Source organism: Poromitra crassiceps, assembly GCF_964638095.1.
Source record: "Poromitra crassiceps genome assembly, chromosome: 6".
Lineage (NCBI taxonomy): Eukaryota > Metazoa > Chordata > Actinopteri > Beryciformes > Melamphaidae > Poromitra > Poromitra crassiceps.
In genome coordinates, this window is record NC_139627.1 from 62,832,068 (window position 1) to 62,854,084 (window position 22,017).

Genomic DNA, 22,017 nt, shown 5'->3' on the forward strand with positions numbered 1-22,017 from the left:
GAATGACGAAAGACTCCTCCAACCTGTCAGTGGAAAAGTATGCACAAACTTTGTGTGTGTGAGTGAGAGAGAGAGAGAGAGAGACAGAAACAGGGACAGAGGCTGTGTGTGTGTGTGTGTGTGTGTGTGTGTGTGTGTGTGAGGAAACAATAATTGTGTCCAGTGTTCACCCATTACAAAAGAGAAGCGTGTATTTGATATTATTATGATGTTTTAGTTTCACATCAAATTAATTAGATTAAATCGTTTACATTTATAAGTAAGAACAGTACTATATTAACATAGTATAATAACAAACTATATTAACACATACTTGCCAGTTAACTGTAATTACAGTTGGAGGTTACATTAACATTTTTTCTCAGTCCACAATTCAGCAAACTGTTAAAAATAAACTAAATTTTGTTCATTAGCATTTTTTACACATAAAGGTCCGCAATACCGCGATACCGTGAAACCGTGGTATTTTTGTCCAAGGTTATCATACCGTCAAAAACTCATACCGTTGCATCCCTACACGCAACAAGGGATTTCGTTCTCAGATGTAGGCTACAGGTAACACAATATTCTTACCTTTTGCCCTTCAGTTGAAAGTAAAGCAAATATTCTCATGTTGTGAAGTAGGCTATAAGTCCGTTCTGAAAGCGAGTTGGATGCCCGCGTGTCAACCAGCTGCAGTCCCTCATCATCGTGTCAATATAGACCGCTTCAGAAAATATATAGGCTATAAAGTTAGACAGACTGCACGTCTCATCTCTGGCTTGTTGCAGGTAGGCAACTTCTTAATTTAGATTATCTTTCAAGTTATTTAATTTCACGTTCTTCGATGCAAAGAGACATTTAATGTAGGCCCGCCAGTGTTCTTTAGGCTTAATTAAACGGGAATATATGACAAACTCAGTTCACAAAGTGTGTGACGAGTTCATTCACTATAATAAAATACATTTGTTGGATAATAGCTTTTGTTTTTTGTGTTTTATTGTTTAATCTTAATGGGTCTGCGAACCCGAACCGAATTAATTAATTAAATAAGGAGCGGTGTGCGTGCAGCTCCTCCCTTTGCGCAGACCGCACCGCAGTGAATAGTTAGAAAATTATTTGGAAATCAAAAAATGATTTAAAATTAAGATTTCGTTGGCTAAGAATTATACAATAATGTGTTATGTATTTATGAAATGATCAGGCTACATCTATCTTTTTTCAATAGGCTACATTTTGACTGGGCCGGTAAATATTCTATAAGGCCGGAATTCGTTAGGGTTGTGCTACAACCCAGGTTTTACGAGTGAGAACGAGAGCTCTCACTAGTGCCTACAACGCTGCGTACGCAGCCCTATGGAAGACATTTTGCTCCAAAATTACTTTTCATTAAAACCGACCACCCACCCGTAGGTGGCGTGGTGCCCCCCTGGGGCTGACACGGATCCACGTGACTACATCACGTCCTGTCAGCCCAGGGATAACCACTCTACATTTCTTCCAGCCAGCTGAGATCCGACGCACCCCGTGACGCATCGACGCAGCAAGGCTGGGTAGTGAGAGCTCTCGTTCTCACTCGTAAAACCTGGGTTGTAGCACAACCTTAATTCAACCGACCTTGCTGCCGGGAGCACCCCACAGGGCGACCCGAAAGGCACCGGTGAACCACGGCCGTATGGCAACGTTCATGCCTGACCGTCTGACATATTAGAGTGGCAACGATACTACTTTCTTGCCACCGACAGCACCGCGTGCACGAATTGCGAACCGGACACGTCGAGACTGTAGTACCTAACAAAAGTGTGATGAGAGGACCATGGATGTCGCAACACCCCGCGTAGAATGCGCCTTGATATCCTCCGGGGGTATATTACCCACGGCAGAGTATGCCAAAGCGATCGCCTCCACTATCCAGTGTGATAAGGGATCCTTGGAAAGGAGGCCACCCTGGGCCTTCTGCCAAAGCAGACCAATAACTGGTTTGGAGTGCGTAATGAACGCGTCCTGGCCACATAGGCCGAGAGTGCCCTTACTGGGCACAGCATGTGCAAGCGTCACTCCTCACCCGAACTGAACGGCGGGGGACAGAATGCTGATAAGTCTATGACCATAGACCTAAAGCTGAGATTAATATTCTTAGGTTGGTAAGCCGGGTTAGGTCGCAACGTAACCCTGCGCCCATCATTCCCAAAACCATACAGGCCTGCTGCACCGAGAGGGCAATCAGGTCACCAACTCTCTTTCCTGACGACAAGGCCAGCAGCAGCGCGGTCTTTAACTCATTGAGTGCCAATGACGACTAAAGTCGTCAATTCAAAAAGTAACGTTCAGTGCCAATGACGACTAAAGTCGTCAATTGCGTTTTTTGACGGTGGGACGTGGATCAAAGCCTCGTGCATCCCCTGTAAAAATATTGTAGCTATTGAAGGTGTATAACCTATTTTACGGACCCATTAGGTGGCGACAGTGCTCTCCAGATTAGAGAAAGTTGAGGGAAAAAAAGCAGAAAAAGCCCCGTGATGAAAGAGAAACCGATACATGAGCAAGAGCGGCACAGATTGCTCTGGCTGCCTGGAGCCAACGTTAGCTGCGAACAGCAGTCAATCCGCTCCCACAAATGTCTCTGTCTCTGCTGCATAGCTTCTCCACACGATTAGCTGCCAGAAAATAAAACCAAAGCCAAACCATTCTCATGAGAATGGTTTGGCTTTTCAGTGTCGCGCTGGGAGCCGGCGCACGAGGCTGAGCGCTCCGAAAATAGACTGGGTGCAGCGCACTTTGAAACGCGCAGCAGAAAGCCTATAATCAGACGCAGCTTCATCCCAGCTCACAACCGAAACCCCAGAAACGCAGACGAACGCGAGCCCCATCCAGACTCCCCCGACGAGCGGCCGCCATCTGAACGTGGATCCGTGAGGCAGCAGAGCCTGCCATAGCAGCAGAGACTCGCCTGACACACGCAGCAGCCAGCACAGCGAGCAGAGCCACCAGAGACACTCCCACGGAGGAGGAGTTTGGAGTTGAGGGGGGTGTGGGTGCTGTTTATTGAAGGAAATTACTGTTCAGATGTTTCAGGTCAGAAAATATTAGTTTCAGAGTCAGTGATTTGCTTGAAATGCTTCATTTCACAAAAGGCTCAATATCTCAGCTTCTAGATGGAAACGCATGTTTTTGCTGTTTTTGACCTATCTTCTCCAGCTGATAACTAAAGAACAGAAAATGATATCAATAAACTTTTTTTTGCTGCTGATACAATAGAGTCTCATCGTTCTTTGTGCGTGTTCGGTGTTTACATAGTAATATCACACAATATTCTGTGGGCCTCGAGAAATCACTGAAAACGCTCTGAAACTCTGGCACTGGGAGCGTCCATTCTCCAAAAGTGGCTGGCACTCAATGAGTTAAAGACAGAACCTTTAAATCGGCGGAGTCCAAGGGCTCAAACGGATGACCCGTTAGCCCGTCCAGCACCGTAACCAGGTCCGATTTGGGGAAAAACGCACCGCGATGGCGGGCGCAGTTTACGTGCCCCCTTCATGAAGCGCGAGACCAAAGGGTACGCCCCCACGGGGCTCCCTTCAATTCCCATGTGGCAAGCAGAAATCGCGGCTACGTACACCTTAAGCGACTGCAGGGACTGACCCGCGTCAAGCAGGCTCTGAAGGAAACATAGAACTGGTCGCACACTGCAGTTCACTGGATCCACGCCCTTACTTGCTGCATAGTGCATACCACATTATCAGACAAGCCCTGGGCTAGCAACTGGTCCCGTTCAGGAGCCAGACTGCTAGCTTCCACCTGCCTGGGGAGGGGTGGAACACCTCCCCCTCCGCCTGGGATAGGAGATCGGCCCATACCGGCAACGCCCAGGGCGGATCTTGCGCCAGGGAGACCAGGTCCGCAAACCATGTCTGCCTGGGCCAAAACGGACTAAAACGAGCCGGAGGCGCTGTTCCCTCACCCTGTCCAACACCTGACGGATCAGGGGGGTCGGGGGAAACGCATAGAGCCCCTCCCTCGGCCACGCGTGCGCTAGCGCGTCATGACCTAACGGGGGCTGTCCTCCTGGATCGAGTACCACAGTGGGCAGTGTGTCGCGCGCCGCGATGCAAGAGATCGACGCGGGCGCGACCAAACCTGGCCCAAACCTGTTCCAGGCACCACTCCGTATAACGGGGATTGCCTCGAGACAGCAGGTCGGTCGTAACTCAGCCGTCCCAGCAGATAGACCGCTGACACTGAAAGGAGATGGGGATACACCCACAGGTGAATCCCCGCTATGGTTCAGCGCCCCCGACCGCACACCGCCCTGTTTGTTCAGGTGGGCAATCGCTGCCATATTGTCCGAGCGAATCAGAACATGGTGCCCATGTGTGAGCCGCTGGAAGTGTTACCTCCGCAGGCTGGGGGGACTGCGGAGACAACGTTCTCTTTCGAGTCTGGCCGCACGCGGACTTGTCCGGGCAGTGCGGTCCCCAGGAGAGCTCCCAACCAATAATGGGCCCACGGCGCCATTGATGGTGGGCTTGTCCTGAAGCAGAGCCAGGCGAATCGCCTACAGCTCTAGCACGTTTATGTGGCGAAGCTCCTGAGCTCCTGAGCCTCCCACCGGCCTCCCAATGCCCGCAAATCGCACCCCCTCCCCAGAGGGAGGCATCTGTGCGAATCACCATCCTGAGCGGGACAGGGCCCAACCGAGTACCTCTCGAGAGGTAACGGGGGTCCGCCCATATGGCCAGCGCCTGCCAGGCCTGACCTGTCAGAGGAACCCTGCGATGACGGTCCCCGGCCGAGTCCAGGCGAAGCCTGAGAAACCAGCCGGATCGGGGGTCCCGTCGAACGTGGGTGTGGGCCTGGCAAACTGTAGAGCGTATCTCTTCTGGAGGGTGCGCCGTAATGGGAACGGGGAACATAGATGCTCCCAGGCATCGAGCCTGTTGGACAAGATGGTCTCTTGTGGCCAAAGGAGGAACCCGTCATGAGCATATTGTTGGGCACCGGGACCTTTTGATCCGGTACCCTGATGGGGGGGCGGGGCGTGAGAGGCTACGCCCCCCTGCCACATGGTCAGTTCCGTAGAAGCTGTGCATGCTGGGGGAGAACTTCTTACGCAAGCTCCGCCCACTGACGCGCCCCATGGGTGTGTTGTATCGAAGTAACCCCCCCCCCCCCCCCCCCCCCCGCCGTGCGACTTTCGCAGGCTGGGGGGACTGCGGAGGTAACGTTCTCTCTCGAGAGAGCGGCCGCACGTGGACTTGTCCGACAGTGCGGCCCCCAGGCGAGCTCCCGACCAGCAATGGGCCATCGGTGCCATTGATGGTGGGCTGTCCTAGGAGCCTCTAGCCGAGGCCAGGCCGTAGCCATGGACCAAGGCGAGCCTTTAGCTCAGGAGGTAGAGCGCGTCGGCCAATGACGCAAGGGTTGGCGGTTCGATCCCCGCTCCCTCCCAGCTGCTGTCGTTGTGTCCTTGGGCAAGACACTTAACCCTCCTTGCTCCCGATGGTGTGTAGGCACCCTGCGTGGCAGCCTGCCGCCATCGGTGTATGAATGGGTGAATGTAGACTATCTACTGATTGTAAAGCGCTTTGGATAAAAGCGCTATATAAATGCAGGCCATTTACCATTTACCATTTGCCTTGATGATGGGTATGAGACCCTGGGCGAGCTCCCGACCGAACTCGGGCCTTGGGCACCGAGGACCGCAGGACCTTAGTCCGCTCTCAAGAGCTTAGCTGCGGCCCTGGGCATCGCCCCACGAACTGCTCCCTTGGAGGGCTAGCTCGTGAAGATAGCCCAGCAGCTGCAAGACCGAGGGTTCAAGGCGCCTGTGCAGCGTGCTCATGCCCAAGGCAGAACACGCACTTATCGTGCCGGTTCATACTCGGCTAATGTAGTAATACACACGGCCCATCCCCTCGCTGACTTTCCCTGCTAGTAGCAAGAGAAAGCCGGATCAACAAGAGAAAGCTAATCACTAATAGCAAGCTCCCGCGGGCCGCACCCTGTTAGCGGGAGTACCGTTTAAGCAAGCTAGCAGGCTAGCAAGAAGCACAGGCTAGACAGTAAGCAACCCGGAGGCTAGCGAACGTGCGCGTGCAATGGTAACGTAAGCGGCAATAGCCCAGCCCAAAGGGGAGGCAACAATACCCACAACCTGTTAACCCGAGAGAACAGGCGTGAACAAGCCACTAGCTAAGCTAGCGTAAGCACTGAGAGACAAGCGTGCGCTAACACAAGCCTGCGCACAAGCCGGTGCAGCGAGTCTCTACCCTGAGTAACACGGGAAAGCAAGTGTGACCGCAAGCAGAGGCCAGCGGCCTGCGAAGCTAGTCAATCTCAGAAGAAACTCCTCAGAGGGAGTTACAATCTAGTAGATGCTATTTGCACGAGGCAAGCAACACTTAGCAGACAAGCAAGCTGGCTAAGATGGCGTAAGAACTGAGAGAAGCCAACACAAGTTTTAGCTAGCGTACTCCCTCAGCTAAATCTCAGAGTGCCCCCTTCGGGGCCGACGCCAGTGATAGCTACACTACAAGCAGTATGTAGGTCCCAGCAACGCCTGTGCAGCGTGCTCATGCCCTTAGGCAGTGCACACATTAATTTCATTGTACCGGTTGTAACCGGCCAGCGTAGCCTAACAGCTAACACAGCACCTAGCTGTTCCCCCCTCTACCTGCTAACAGGAATAACGGGGTTACCGTGTAAGCTATAGCCTGCAACGGTAAGAAGCTGGAGTGCTACACAACACTAGATACTGGCTGCACGGGAGCAAGCTAGCTATCTAGCTAACTGAAGAGCATGGCTTCTAGCTACTACTCTCGCTTAACGCGCGCCCTACACAGAGGTAGCTGGTGCCTAAAGTACTTAGCACACAGACACTAACTGCACGTGTGCACGCTAGCTATCTGCCACAAAACTGGGTGTGTTACCCTGTCTGGGGACGCAGCCAGATAGCTGGAGTGCTACAAGCTAGTCCAAGCTAGATGCACTAAGCAACTAGCTAGCTACCTGTCTAGCGCCACTCCAGCCGGAGTAACGCGCGCGCTTTGAAAACAAAGCCGGCGCCTAAAAGACAAGCATACGGACGCTAACCACACGGGTGCAAGCTAGGCTATCCGCAAGAACCAGGCTAGCTAGCCTATTGTTCTAGTGCTACACTGTAAGCTAACAGCACGTATGCAACCTAGCCTAACAGTTTTGAGCGCGGACCTAAGTCAGCCCTCAACGATAACGCTGCCCCAGCCGGGGGAGCGAAGCACAGCTACACGGCGGCAGCAATAACCCACTACACGGCGGTAGCAAGCACAACTACACGGCGGTAGCAATAAACAGTTAACTAAGGAAGATACTCTTAGCTTTAGATGACTTGTTCCGACGCCGCCGGTGGAGAGAACAGGATCGGGTCCCCGAAGCCTGCTTTTACCCCGTTCCACGCAAACCTCTTAAGGTGGGCTAATAAGACGGAACGAGCCTAGTATCTAAGCTATGAGAGAGCTAACTCAGAGTTAACCGCGGAGCTTTTGAAAACACGTCTTCTCAGTGGCTGGAAGAAACGTAAAGTGATTATCCCTGGGCTGACAGGACGTGACGTAGTCACGTGGATCCGTGTCAGCCCCAGGGGGGCACCACGCCACCTACGGGTGGGTGGTCGGTTTTAATGAAAAGTAATTTTGGAGCAAAATGACAGTCTTCCATAGGGCTGCGTACGCAGCGTTGTAGGCACTAGTGAGAGCTTGAGTTCGAAACGAAGTAAAACTGGAATGTCGCCGGCTCAATTGGCCGGCCAGAAAAAATGCTAGTGGAATCCCTGGTTTGGTTACAAATTCGCTAAATCTGTTTCCTATCACATTTCTTGTTTTCGATACATGCTAGCGCGCAACCCCCCCCCCCCCACACTGGCAGAAAAAACGGCTCATATCCAGTTGTTTCTTAACAAAGACCCCTCATGTTTAGAAAGGCAAAACTTACTGAAAGTCAATATGGCTTTCGTTCGAACAGATCAACAACACTGGCACTGACTGAATCAATGGAAGAAATAACTAATGCCATTGATAACAATCAATATGCAATGGGAGTATTTATTGACTTAAAAAAAGCATTTGATACTATTAATCATGATATACTAATTAACAAATTGGAACGGTTTGGCATTAGGGGGGTGGTGCTTGACTGGGTCAAAAGTTACCTTAATAGGAGGCGTCAGTTTGTGAAGCTGGGAGATTGCTGTTCTTCATGTTTGGACATTGCTTCTGTTGTCCCCCAGGGGTCAGTGTTAGGGCCTAAACTGTTTATACTTTACATTAACGATATATGTAAAGTGTCTAAGATACTGAAACTAGTTCTTTTTGCTGATGACACTAATATTTTCTGCTCAGGAAATGATTTAAATCAATTACAGGATGACATTATGAAGGAAATGACGAAATTAAAAACATGGTTTGATCTTAACAAACTGTCTTTAAATTTGAGCAAGACAAAATACATGCTGTTTGGAAATAGCAGAACAGATGTGCAGGTACATATTTCAATTGATGGGGTGGATATAGAAAGAGTTTCTGAAATAAAATTCCTTGGAGTCACTATTGATGATAAAATTAATTGGAAACCACATATTAAAAATGTTCAAGCTAAATTGTCAAGAAGCATTTCAGTAATTAATAAAGCAAAACAAGTTCTGGATCACAATTCACTCCGCATTCTCTACTGCTCACTAGTTTTACCATACTTAACCTATGGTGTGGAAGTCTGGGGCAACAATTACAAATGCACACTGTACTCACTAACTGTGCTTGAAAAAAGAGCAGTACGCATCATTCACAAGGTTGGATATCGGGATCACACTCATTCACTATTTTTGCAGTAAAAATTATTGAAATTCACTGATATTGTACTATACCAAACTGCACAATTAATGTATAAAGCCAAAAGTAATAAGCTCCCAAGGAAAATTCAAAACTTGTTCAACATGCAAGTGGGGCGTTATGAATTAAGAAGAACATTCAATTTCAAAAGGCCCAGAAATAGAACAACCTTGAGAGGATTCAGTATATCAATTTGTGGTGTAAAACTATGGAACGGCTTGAATGTGGAGCTAAAGCAATGTACAAGTATAAACCAGTTCAAAAAAGGTATAAACAAATGATTTTCCAGCAGTACAATGATGATGAAGTGTGCTGATACTGTATGTTGGCTTGGGGTTGGCATTGTCTTGCTGTGGCGGCACTGCTGACTTGGATGGCTGAGTCCACTTTGCGGGGCTAGCCATCTGGGACGGTGGTGTTGCTGCAGTGATGTGGTTGCGTGTTCGCGTGAAACGTGCATGTGAACTCATGTAAGCAAATGTTCATGTATTTATATAGGATTATAAAGGTATGCTGTCTGAATATGTTTTATATATACTTATACTATAGTAACTATATGACTTCCAAGTAATATAAATCATATAATTCATAGTAATATATATGATGATATATAGCTTCCAAGTTATAACTATATAACAGTTTACAATTTTGTTTCAAGTAATTGCATTTTAAGTTAAGGAACAGGTTGCAGTTATTATGATTATGTTATGATTTAATGAAAGGGGTGGGATTAAAAAAGTGTATACTTCTTCCCACTCCCTTTCAAATATGCTAAGAAGTGGAAAAAAAAGAAAAAAAAAAAAAAGAAAAAAGAAAAAGTGAGACCATTGTTTGTTTTTTATTTTGTAAATTGTAAAATTGTAAATGTTCTTCTTCTTGCATATTTGAAATAAAATGAAATCAATCAATCAAAAACCTGAAAATATCCTGCTCTCTCTAGCCTGACATGATCCAGATTTTATGTTTAAAAGGCACTTTGCAGAGTCATCAACTATGCCTGGAGTGTATCCTCGCCCGTGTGTTGTCTATGTGGTTCGGTACGGTTGGCGTTCACATTCCGTCCCCGGGCACGCCAAAGCGTTCCCCAGACCACATTTTCAAGTGGACCCTGTCACGGTTCCCCGTTCCGCGCCCGGGCACGGAACACAATGCAACGTTTACACTCATCAAACGTAATGGACCCTGGGGTCAATTTGGGGACAAGTGTACTCGGGAGCGGTACCGGGGCGCCAGTGTGAAAGCACCCTTGACACGGCCATGTAAACAGCATGTAAACAGCACGTAAACAGCATGTAAACAGCATGTCGCCTCTGACACGTTATTATGAAACACACTGCACTTGGAGGAAAAACGCCCTACGCAGCATTCAAGCACCAGGATTGGCCAGGCAAGCGCTCATGCTGACTGTTCTGAGTAGCACACCTCACCTCAATCTGACAGCCTATTTCAGGCAAGGTGGTGGTGGATGTGTCATATAATGCTTAGTTACCTGTTATTTTCATTATGCTAGCCTATTATATATATATATATATTATAGCCTATTCCACGTTATTGTCTAAAACATTGTTTATCCTCAGACAATTTGACTTGAGTGCAAGACTCAAGGCCCATGAGAAAAATTTGACTTACAAGCGCTTCGGACAGTCCTTTCTTTGTGCCAGTAGCTCCATAACAACAAGAACTGAGCATGTACTTTTGCACATGCAGTTTGCACACGCGTTCTTGCACATATGGCACTGCACTTTACACACAACTTTGCACATGGACTCAGTGATATTTATTTATTTTAATCTTTTATTGTTTTATTGTTTTACTCTATTAACTCCTGCCTGTGTTTTGATCTGCTGCTGTTGTGTTGTAGACATCTGAATTTCCCCACAGGGATAAATAAAGGTTTCAATCAATCAATTCGTTTTAACATTAAATTGAAGTTATGCTACTGTCCTGCATTCTGCCCAAGTATTTTTCCCTTTCTCCATTTCACGTTAGGTTCTGAAAGCAGGCCTGATCTCAAGTTGGCCCTGGGTTGTGTTCCAGACTTAGATTTATCTACAGCTGGCTACTGCGAGACTAATGATTGGCTGAACCACGTTCGAAGCTGTTAAATACTCTATAAACACACACCTGTGACCACATTACAGTATCAGTGCTCCATGTTAGCTAACGTTAGCTTTAGCTAAACCTGCTGCTGGCTGCCTGCAACAACGTCCGTCAGCCTCAAAACGCCACTGAGTGACCAAAACATTAGCTTGTTAATTAATGCTAACCATTTAACAGTCACGCACTTCCTATGGGGGGGGGGGGGGGGGGGCATCAGCTTTAAAATCCATCATCTGGTTGTTGATATCTCTGCAATAATGCGGCTATCCTTGCAGCTAAGGTAAGAGTGGGGTAAAACCGCCCATATATCTCAATGGGCTGACTCACCAAAGGACGGTGCTGCGGCTCTACACTACAGGATTGGGGATTCTAGAGCAGAACACAAGACGTCTGTTCAGATGTGCGTTTACTGCGGGGGTTAAATCCCTGATCGTGTCTGCCTGGGCTGGGCTAGCAGCTACATGCTAATTATGCTGTATGGAGAGAAATGTACCCCACCCTGAGCACGGCCCCTAGCTGCCAGCTAACCCGCCGCCTATGACGAGACATTGCCTCAACCTATTCACCTTATGTAGCCCCGCCCACTTGAGCCAGTTGTGTTATGACTTCCTGTTCAAAACACCGTCTGTTTTACCTGCTCACTAGGACTGTACTGTCACAGGAAGTGTCAACACAATAGGAAGTAACTGGCTGACCCGTGTGTTGGAACAGAAGGTGAATATAGCAGGCGCTCATATAACGTTGACCTGACTGGAGTGGGGCTGGAAGGACTACAATGCTTGGCGGAAGAACGATTATTTGTTATTGATATTGCATCTTTTACCAGGTAGGCTGTACAGTAGTAACCGTTTTCTAAAAGCAATAAGCCCTGTGAGGCCGTGGTTTACAGTGTATTTTACAACAGCTAAGAGGTGCCTGAGAACAGCCCTTAGCTATATATAATATATTTATAAAACGGCTCTCTCAAATCAAGCAATCTGATTGATTCACAGCCATTGTATAATTCCAGTAACCGAGTTCAATAACCCATGGCCATGGGTTATTGGTTGCCATGGCAACTCTCTTACTAAAAGGCAGCTCTGCGCTCGAGCTCCGTGTTGGGCTTTCCAGAAAGCTCTCAGCTTCTCAGCAAGCGCCTGGATTGGCCAATGTCAACTTCAAAATATCATCCAAAATTGCAAAGAACATTGGTATAATTGGAAAAATCCGCTATCTCATCAACACAAAAGTTTCTCTCAACCTTTATTATTCTATGATTTACCCCTTCATCAGTTATTGTAACATTGCTTGGGGTAGCACTCATCAAACAAAACTACAACGGATTTTTCGGTTGCAAAAACGAGCAGTGAGAATCATTACCTTCTCAGATCCAAGAAGTCACTCTTTACCTCTGTTTCGTAAACTTGGCATTGTAAATATTTTTCAGATTAACACCCTTCAAGTCACTCAATTTGTATATGATTCTTTGAACAAAATACTTCCCTCTTTTTTTCACAATTTCTTTACTCCTAACAATCAATTTCACAATTACCCAACCCGAAAAGCACTTCAGCTCCGCCCCCCTCAATCGCGTACCACCTCATGTCAATTTAACATAACCTATAGAGGTTCCAAGATATGGAATTTACTCCCCACCCACCTTGTTGAACTCTCTCCTCAGTCATTTAAAAAATATACAAAAAATATGTTGCTATATAAATAGCCCAACATTATTTGCCACTTGCATTTCTGTCTTTTTTTTGTTCTGTTTTTTGTTAACATTTTTTTTTTTTTTACTTATTTTGTTTGTTCTAATCTCTGTACTCTGATGTCCTTGTGTGTGTGTGTGTGTGTGTGTGTGTGTGTGTGTGTGTGTGTGTGTGTGTGTGTGTGTGTGTGTGTGCGTGTTCTTATTTATGTTTTTTAAGCTATGCTTTTTTGTGTCTTTAAGATATTTTGGGGGATGCCGCTTTGTCAAGCCCCTTGAGGGCTTTTTGGAATCTCCTTGCATGTTTTCTTTTATTTAAATTGCATTTGATGGTGTCTTTGTATGCCGATTATTTTAATATGTGCTAAATAAATACAAATACAAAATACAAATACAGTCTCCAGAACGATCCAATCAAATCACCCGCACGTCTATCTTCTTGCTAGAGGTCCCGCCTTACAGTAGTGTCAAAACAAAAAGCTACTCGCTTGCAGCCAGACGCATGATGGCGCAACTCTCTTAGGCTTTGGTTACCTCAAAAACAAAATGGCGGAGACAGATTTCAGATCCTTGTGAATCGATCTTCGCTTATAACTTTACTAATACTTCGCAGAAAATGATGTTTTGTACAAGAATAGACGCGGGCTAATGTCTTAACCCCTCTCTCGCGCGCCCTCACTCTTAACCCCGCATTTCTAAATAAGACGTAACGTTACTTGGTGTCGGCATACGGCTCTGGTGTCGAGCTTTGCAAAAAGCTCTCAGCAAGCGCCAGGATTGGCCAATGTCGACTTCAGTCTCCAGAACGATCCAATCAAATCACCCGCACGTCTATCTTCTTGCTAGAGGTCCCGCCTTACAGTAGTGTTTCAACTGACTCTATCAGAATACGATGCCAGTCGGACTTATAGTATTATTATTATTATATTATTATACTTGGAAACCGTTTTATAAAAGCAATATAGCACTCGAGCAGCGTGTGTTGTGGAATATATCCCGCTGATAAGCTGTTATCCCAGCAGTTATAACAGCTTATCAGCGGGATATATTCACCACAACACACTTGCTCTCGTGATATATTGCTTAAATATATTATATATTTAGAGAACAGCCCTTAGCTATATATAATATATATATATATTATATATTTATAATGTATATGCGTGCCTGAGAACAGCCCTTAGCTATATATAATATATATATATTATATATTTATAATGTATATGCGTGCCTGAGAACAGCCCTTAGCTATATATAATATATATATATTATATATTTATAATGTATATGCGTGCCTGAGAACAGCCCTTAGCTATATATAATATATATATATATTATATATTTATAATGTATATGCGTGCCTGAGAACAGCCCTTAGCTATATATAATATATATATATTATATATTTATAATGTATATGCGTGCCTGAGAACAGCCCTTAGCTATATATAATATATATATATTATATATTTATAATGTATATGCGTGCCTGAGAACAGCCCTTAGCTATATATAATATATATATTATATATTTATAATGTATATGCGTGCCTGAGAACAGCCCTTAGCTATATATAATATATATATATTATATATTTATAATGTATATGCGTGCCTGAGAACAGCCCTTAGCTATATATAATATATATATATATTATATATTTATAATGTATATGCGTGCCTGAGAACAGCCCTTAGCTATATATAATATATATATATATATATATAATATATTTATAATGTATATGCGTGCCTGAGAACAGCCCTTAGCTATATATAATATATATATATTATATATTTATAATGTATATGCGTGCCTGAGAACAGCCCTTAACTATATATAATATATATATATATTATATATTTATAATGTATATGCGTGCCTGAGAACAGCCCTTAGCTATATATAATATATATATATATTATATATTTATAATGTATATGCGTGCCTGAGAACAGCCCTTAGCTATATATAATATATATATATATTATATATTTATAATGTATATGCGTGCCTGAGAACAGCCCTTAGCTATATATAATATATATATATCATGGGCCCTATCGTTGCAATCGGCGTAGAAACTGCGTTTAAGGCCTAGCGCTAGGCCGCCTAGCGCAGTTAGTGGGTGTGGACCAGCGCACTCGCTATCTTGGTATCAGCGCTACACGCAGCCTCAACCATTATAACCACGCCTTTTAAGCGTAAAATTATGCATAGTCCGCTCATTGGAGAATTGCAGTAAAGAGTCACACGCTTGCCTTTTAAGCTCCAATTCCAGGACAAATCCGGTAAAACCAGACAAAGCCAAGCGCTCTGCCCCCCCCCCTCCCTTCATCCAGTCTGTCTGTCTCCATATATAGGCTATTATTCCATATTATTATGCTTCTCAAACCAATCTAACTGCAGTTTAAATACTGCAAGCATGTAAATACCCTACACTATAGCAAGATCAAAGTGAAAAGAATGTTCTAAATGCATCAGCTAGAAAAATATAGCCTATTAGATTGGTGAAAGTTTGTCGAGAAAGAGATAATTTTCTCTCGCCTGCTGCAGGAAGGATGATGCACATAAATATACCCTACATTATGTAAAGTCATTGCATAAATGTGTTTTTATTGTAAAACTAAATGTGAAGTAGGGCCAAGTTATTGGAGCGGACATCACAGTATAGCACATGACAGTAGAAGCGCGTTCCGCTGTCACTTATCTAAATCATGTTACAAGGGATATATATCACGGCATGGTGGCTCAGTGGTAGAGCTGTCGCCTCACAGTCAGAAGGTCCTGAGTTCGATTCTCGCCTGGGACACTGTGGGCGCTGTGGTTGTGTTCCCCCCATATCCTCAGTGCCTACACTGCCCAGGTGGGTTATCTCATCGTAAGGGCCTTTCTCTCTGTGTGGAGTTTGCATGTTCTCCCCGTGCTCCCCCAGGGGGTTCCTCCGTATATAACCCCCCCCACTAAAAACATGCAGAAGATCAGATCGTCATCGTCATCCGACCAGTGACGACAACACCCGAATAGGCCTGGTTTTCAAAAGCGCAAATCGCAAAATTTACGCCAGTTGGGAAGATATCATTAGGCCGGCATTTAAGGCCGACACGCCCATTCTCGCCCATTCAGGGAGTGCGCCACGCCCATTCCGCCTAAAGCGCATTTGCCAGCGTAAAGCCATGTTGATATCTTCCCGAGGCAGGCGCAAGGCACGTTTTTTTGCGTTTAAGGCCCGTTTTAGCGCCGAAGGCCTGTGGGAGAATAGGGGCCTGTATATTTATAATGTATATGCGTGCCTGAGAACAGCCCTTAGCTATATATAATATATATATTTTGATTTTTTTTTGATTTTTTTTTGATTTGATACTTTATTGTCCACCATGGTGGAAATTTTTCTTTGGCTTCTCTTCCCATCAAGATACATTGTGCACAGTCAGCACACCATAAAACATAAAGACATAGAACATAAAACACACATGTACAAGTTAAGACATAGATAGTGCAAATAAACATATGATTCCAAGTACAAACACCTAACTAAAAATGGCTTCCTACCTATCTAAAATACCAGTCATATACCTACCTACCTAAAATATTACAAATACAATACCTAACTAAAATGGCTTCCTAATTCCTAACTATCTAAAATACCAGTCATATACCTACCTATCTAAAATATTACATAGCGCAGCAGTGACAGCACACAGGACAGTTCATTTATTTAATGACCGTATGGCACAGGGGATAAATGAGTTTTTGTAAATGTTCCGGTTGGCCCTTGGGACCCTGAATCGACGACCGGATGGAAGCAGCTGGAATGCAGAGTTCAGTGGGTGCGAGGCATCACCACTGATCTTCCTTCCTTTCCTGATAACAGCCTTTTCAAAAATGTTGGAAAGCTGTTTTTGTGTTTTACCAACAATTTTACTTGCTATTTTAACTATTCTAGAAAGTTTGTTTTTGCTCTTTACGTTCAGGTTGCCGTACCAGGCGGTCATATTAAAAGACAGGACTGATTCGACCAGACTGCTGTATGCCGTTTGGAGAATGTGTTGGCTGACACCAAAACTCCTCAGCTTCCTGATTAAAAACAGACGCTGATTGGCTTTCTTATATATATAGTCTGTGTTCTCATTAAAGGTCAAAGTCTGGTCAAAGATTGTCCCCAGATACTTGAACTGTTTGACCTTTTCCACAGGCTGGTTACTGAGCATGATAGGGACCATGTTACTTTCAAGTCAAGTCAAGTCAAGTCAAGTTTATTTATATAGCCCTAATTCAGAAGCATGTCTCAGAGGGCTTCACAGAAAGTATGTCTAGCTGATTCTAGCTAACACACAGTAACAAGAATATACAGAATAAAGATAACATTTGAACATTTGAAGAAAGCAGGAGAGTGGAGGAGGGAGGGAGAGGGAGGAGGGAGGAGAGGGGGGAGGTGGGGAGAAAATAGGAAATGTGGAGGAGGAGAGAACAGAGGAGGAGAGATGAGGGTGCAGGGGAGGGAGAGCCAGGGTAGGGGTAGGGTCTAGGGTTGGGGGAGGGGAGGGAGTAGGATACGGGCCCGGATTAGGGCGAGGGTGGGGAGAAATGGGAAATGTGGAGGAGGAGAGAACAGAGAAGGAGAGGGTGCAGGGGAGGGAGAGCAGGGGGAATGTGAGAGGGAGGAGAGGGCAGAGAGGAGGAGAGAACAGAGAAGGAGAGGTGGGAGGGCGCAGGGGAAGGAGAGCAGCGGGAATGTGAGAGAGGGGAGAGGACAGAGAGGAGGAGAGAACAGAGAAGGAGAGGTGGAAGGGTACAGGGGAGGTAGAGTAGAGGTAGGGTCTAGGGTGGAGGGAGGGAGTAGGATACGGGCCCGGATTAGGGCGAGGGTGGGGAGAAAATGGGAAATGTGGAGGAGGAGAGAACAGAGAAGGAGAGGTGGGAGGGTGCAGGGGAAGGAGAGCAGGGGGAATGTGAGAGAGGGGGGAGGACAGAGAGTAGAGGTAGGGTCTAGGGTGGAGGGAGGGAGTAGGATACGGGCCCGGATTAGGGCGAGGGTGGGGAGAAAATGGGAAATGTGGAGGAGGAGAGAACAGAGAAGGAGAGGTGGGAGGGTGCAGGGGAAGGAGAGCAGGGGGAATGTGAGAGAGGGGGGAGGACAGAGAGGCAGAGAAGGAGAGGTGGGAGGGTGCAGGGGAAGGAGAGCAGGGGGAATGTGAGAGAAGGGAGAGCAGGAAGTGGCAGGGATTCAGGAAAATAGGGGAGAAGAGGAGAAGGAGCAGAGGGGGGGAGAATGAGGAGAGAGCAGGAGAAGGGAGGGGGGGGCGGTGGGATGTGGGGGAGGAAAGAGCATGGAAAGAGAGGAGAACAAGAAGGGGGAAGAAGGGAAGAAGCGGGGGAAGGGGGAAAGAGAGGGGGGGGGAGAAGATCAGACAACTGACTACTCTAAGCATTAACCAGAGCTAACTGGGACATAGTATCTAGCTAATCTACAGCCTAATCTGGCCTATCCTACCCTGCTCTAGTCTGATTTTAGCCTGAACACTAACAGGTCAGCCTTAGGCTGTAGCTAATCTATCGCCTACCTAAGCTGTTCTAAACCAACCGGCAGCCCTCGACCAGTGATGAAGAGCACCGATGCCCCCCGACCCGGCCCCCGCCCACATAAGGCGTGGGAGGGAAGGCCAGGCCGGGACACAGCGGCACCCCCTCACCCCCAGTGAACGCAAGAAAACCTTTCCACCATATGGTGGCAATCCACACATGGATCGCCACATGGATTGCCCCAGTGACTTGGCTGAGGAGGAACCTTGTGAGGTCGTTGTGCTAGGGGCCAATTGCTGCGGCCCGGGCGGACCCAGCCCCCACGCGACCCGCCCCCCCAGCCCCCAGCCACCAGCATAGTGACTGAGAGCGTGAGAGCAGGCCACGCGGGGGACGGGCCCACCCAGGCCACAGCAGCGGACCCCCATCTGGGGACTCCCCTCCGAGACAGGCCGAGAGATGCCGGGCTAAACCATGCACAGAGTTTCCGATAATGAAACTCTGTGAATGGTTTATTATGGAAATAAAATGTACAAGAGAACAGAAAATTGAAAATGTAAAAAAGAGTCCAACAGAAGGGATATAAAAATGTAATTTTTAAATTATCCTAAGATCAGGGAAGGGAGTTGAAAATCTAAAAAGTAGAGTCCAAAAAGAAATAGAAAATGCAGTCTTTAAGTGTTCGTAGGTTTAGAGAATACTAGTTAATTAGCTAGGTGAAAAAAGGGGTAACAAGATTGGGAGTTCCATGAGGATGATCTGAGGAATCCATGAGTCCGCGTTGGTGACATGGATTAAGAGGAGGGGAGGGGAGGATAGGAGTCGGAGGTGATGATTAAGAGGAGGGGAGGATAGGAGTTGGAGGTGATGATGAGGCGGCGGGGGGGGGGGGGGGGGGGGGCTGGGGGGGCGCCCCCCCCTTCCCTTAGGCAAGCAGGTGACCAGGATGATGAGGATAGGGGTCGGTGATGGTGATGAGCCCGGGGTGTCAGACAGTAGAAGGAGTAGTGGGTAGATGGCCTAGAGTGACGACAGGTGGCTAGGGCGATGACGGCCGGACCTAGGGCTGCAGCGGTGGGGTGTACGTCAGGCCAATGAAGGACACCTGAGGGGGAGAGAGAGAAGAGAGCGGGGGAATCTGCGCAGAGGTGGAACTAACTCTATAGACAACAATAAAATTAGGTAAAATCAAAATTTATTAGGATTATTTAGGATGACTAATATTATACTGCTAATTCAGGTCTAGGTAGTCTAGGTCTAAGTTTATACTGATACTGCTGGCTTGAGATAGCCCGCTCAGCAGTTCAGGACTAAGTTTATTCACCAGCTATTTGATTTTATATCTGAGCTACTGGGTCGGCTGATGCCATATTATTAAATTAGGTCAAGTCTAAGTTTATACTGATACTGCTGGCTTGAGATAGCCCGCTCAGCAGTTCAGGACTAAGTTTATTCATCAGCTATTTGATTTTATATCCGAGCTACTGGATCGGCTGATGCCATATTATTAAATTAGGTCAAGTCTAAGTTTATATTGATACTGCTGGCTTGTGATAGCCCGCTCAGCAGTTCAGGACTAAGTTTATTCACCAGCTATTTGAATTTATATCTGAGCTATTGGATCGGCTGATGCCATATTATTAAATTAAATTAGGTCAAGTCTAAGTTTATACTGATACTGCTGGCTTGAGATAGCCCGCTCAGCAGTTCAGGACTAAGTTTATTCACCAGCTATTTGATTTTATATCTGAGCTACTGGATCGGCTGATGCCATATTATTAAATTAGGTCCAGTCTAAATTTATACTGATACTGCTGGCTTGAGATAGCCCGCTTAGCAGTTCAGGACTAAGTTTATTCACCAACTATTTGATTTTCTATCTAGGCTACTGGGTCGACTGATGCCATATTATTTAAATTAGGTCAAGTCTAAGTTTATACTGATACTGCTGGCTTGAGACAGCCCGCTCAGCAATTCAGGATTGTATGTACTCAAGAGCTAATAAATATTTCTAGAGAATGACATCATCAAACATAACCATCAAGCACAACCAAATGATTGGGAGAATAAATGGGTTTTGAGTCTAGTTTTGAAGATTTCAATGGAGCCAGCTTCCCTAACTGACAGAGGAAGCTGGTTCCAGAGATGTGGAGCACGGTAAGAAAATGCTCTGCTACCTGCTGATTTTTTCTTAATTTTAGGGACGGTAAGATAATTACCGTCCTGTGAGCGGAGAGTACGCGTGGGAACATAAGGAATGATTAGCTCAGATAAGTACGGAGGTGCGAGCCCGTGCAAAGATTTATAGGTTAACAGAAGCACCTTAAAGTCTGATCTGGCCTGAATTGGGAGCCAGTGGAGGGAGATTAAGACCGGAGTTATATGATCAAACTTCTTAGTTCTAGTTAGAATTCTAGCAGCGGCGTTTTGCACGAGTTGTAATTTATTTGTGCTACAAAGTGGAAGGCCAGAGAATAAGACATTACAGTAATCGAGTCTAGATGAAACAAAGGCGTGTATTAAGGTTTCGGCATCCGTTGCATTTAGCAAGGGACGGATCTTTGAGATATTGCGAAGATTAAAGAAAGCTATTTTAGTGATGTCCTTAATGTGAGCATCGAATGACAGAGTAGGATCAAAGGTAACACCTAGGTTTTTCACCTTTGAGTTTGGAGTAATTACGCAGTTCTCAATGTTCAGACTAAGATCAGTGAGAAATGGAAGTTGGGTTTTTGGGCCAACAACTAGTAGTTCAGTTTTGTTGGCGTTTAGTCGTAAGAAATTATTTTACATCCAATCTGTAACAGCGATTAAGCAGGATTCAAGATTAGCGAGTTTAGAGCGATCGTCTGGTCTAATTGGTATATAAATTTGGGTATCGTCGGCATAACAGTGGAAGTTAATGCCATATCTACGGAAAATTTCGCCAAGAGGCAGTAAGTAAACTCCAAAGAGTAAGGGACCCAGGACTGATCCCTGCGGTACACCAAACTTCACTGAGGAGAATGTGGACATAATATTTTTATATGAGACACAGTGTGTCCTATCAGACAAATATGACTTTAGCCAGGATAGGGCAGTGCCCCGGATACCTACGTAGTTAGATAAGCGGTCTAGGAGGATCTTATGATCGATTGTATCGAAGGCTGCGCTTAAGTCTAATAAAATGAGAAGAGAGGAGAAATTAGAGTCGGACGCGAGGAGAAGGTCATTGGTTACTTTTGTAAGAGCAGTTTCAGTACTATGGAGTGATCTAAAACCAGATTGAAAGGGATCGAGAAGTTTATTATGCGAGAGGTAGTCAGTTAATTGTGTCGAGACTACTTTTTCAAGAACTTTAGAGAGGAAGGGGAGATTTGAGATTGGCCTGAAGTTGTTAAGAACCTCAGAATCAAGGTTTGGCTTTTTAAGTAGAGGTTTGATTACAGCAGATTTGAAGGAGGCAGGGACAATGCCAGAGGAGAGGGAGCTATTGATAATGTTAAGTAAGGGGGGGCCTAGTATTGGAAGGAGTTCCTTAATCAACTTTGCAGGGAGAGGGTCGAATAAACAGGTTGTGGATTTAGATGAAAGTACAATTTTTGAAAGTGCATTTAGGGAGATAGTCTCAAAATTCGAGAGTATAGTACTGAGTTTGAGTTTGAGTTTAACTTTATTGTCCCATAGGGAAATTTGTCTTAGGCATTGTACAGCAGCAATAGGGCAATGACAAACGTAACAGACAGTACAGTACATCTGAAGACAAACAGCGTGTAAACAAGAGGACAACATAGTACATGATACAGCCTGGGCTACGAGTTAACTCTACCTAACCAAATATTGCACTTCAGTGTTCAAATATTGCACTTCAAGTATTGCACAATTCC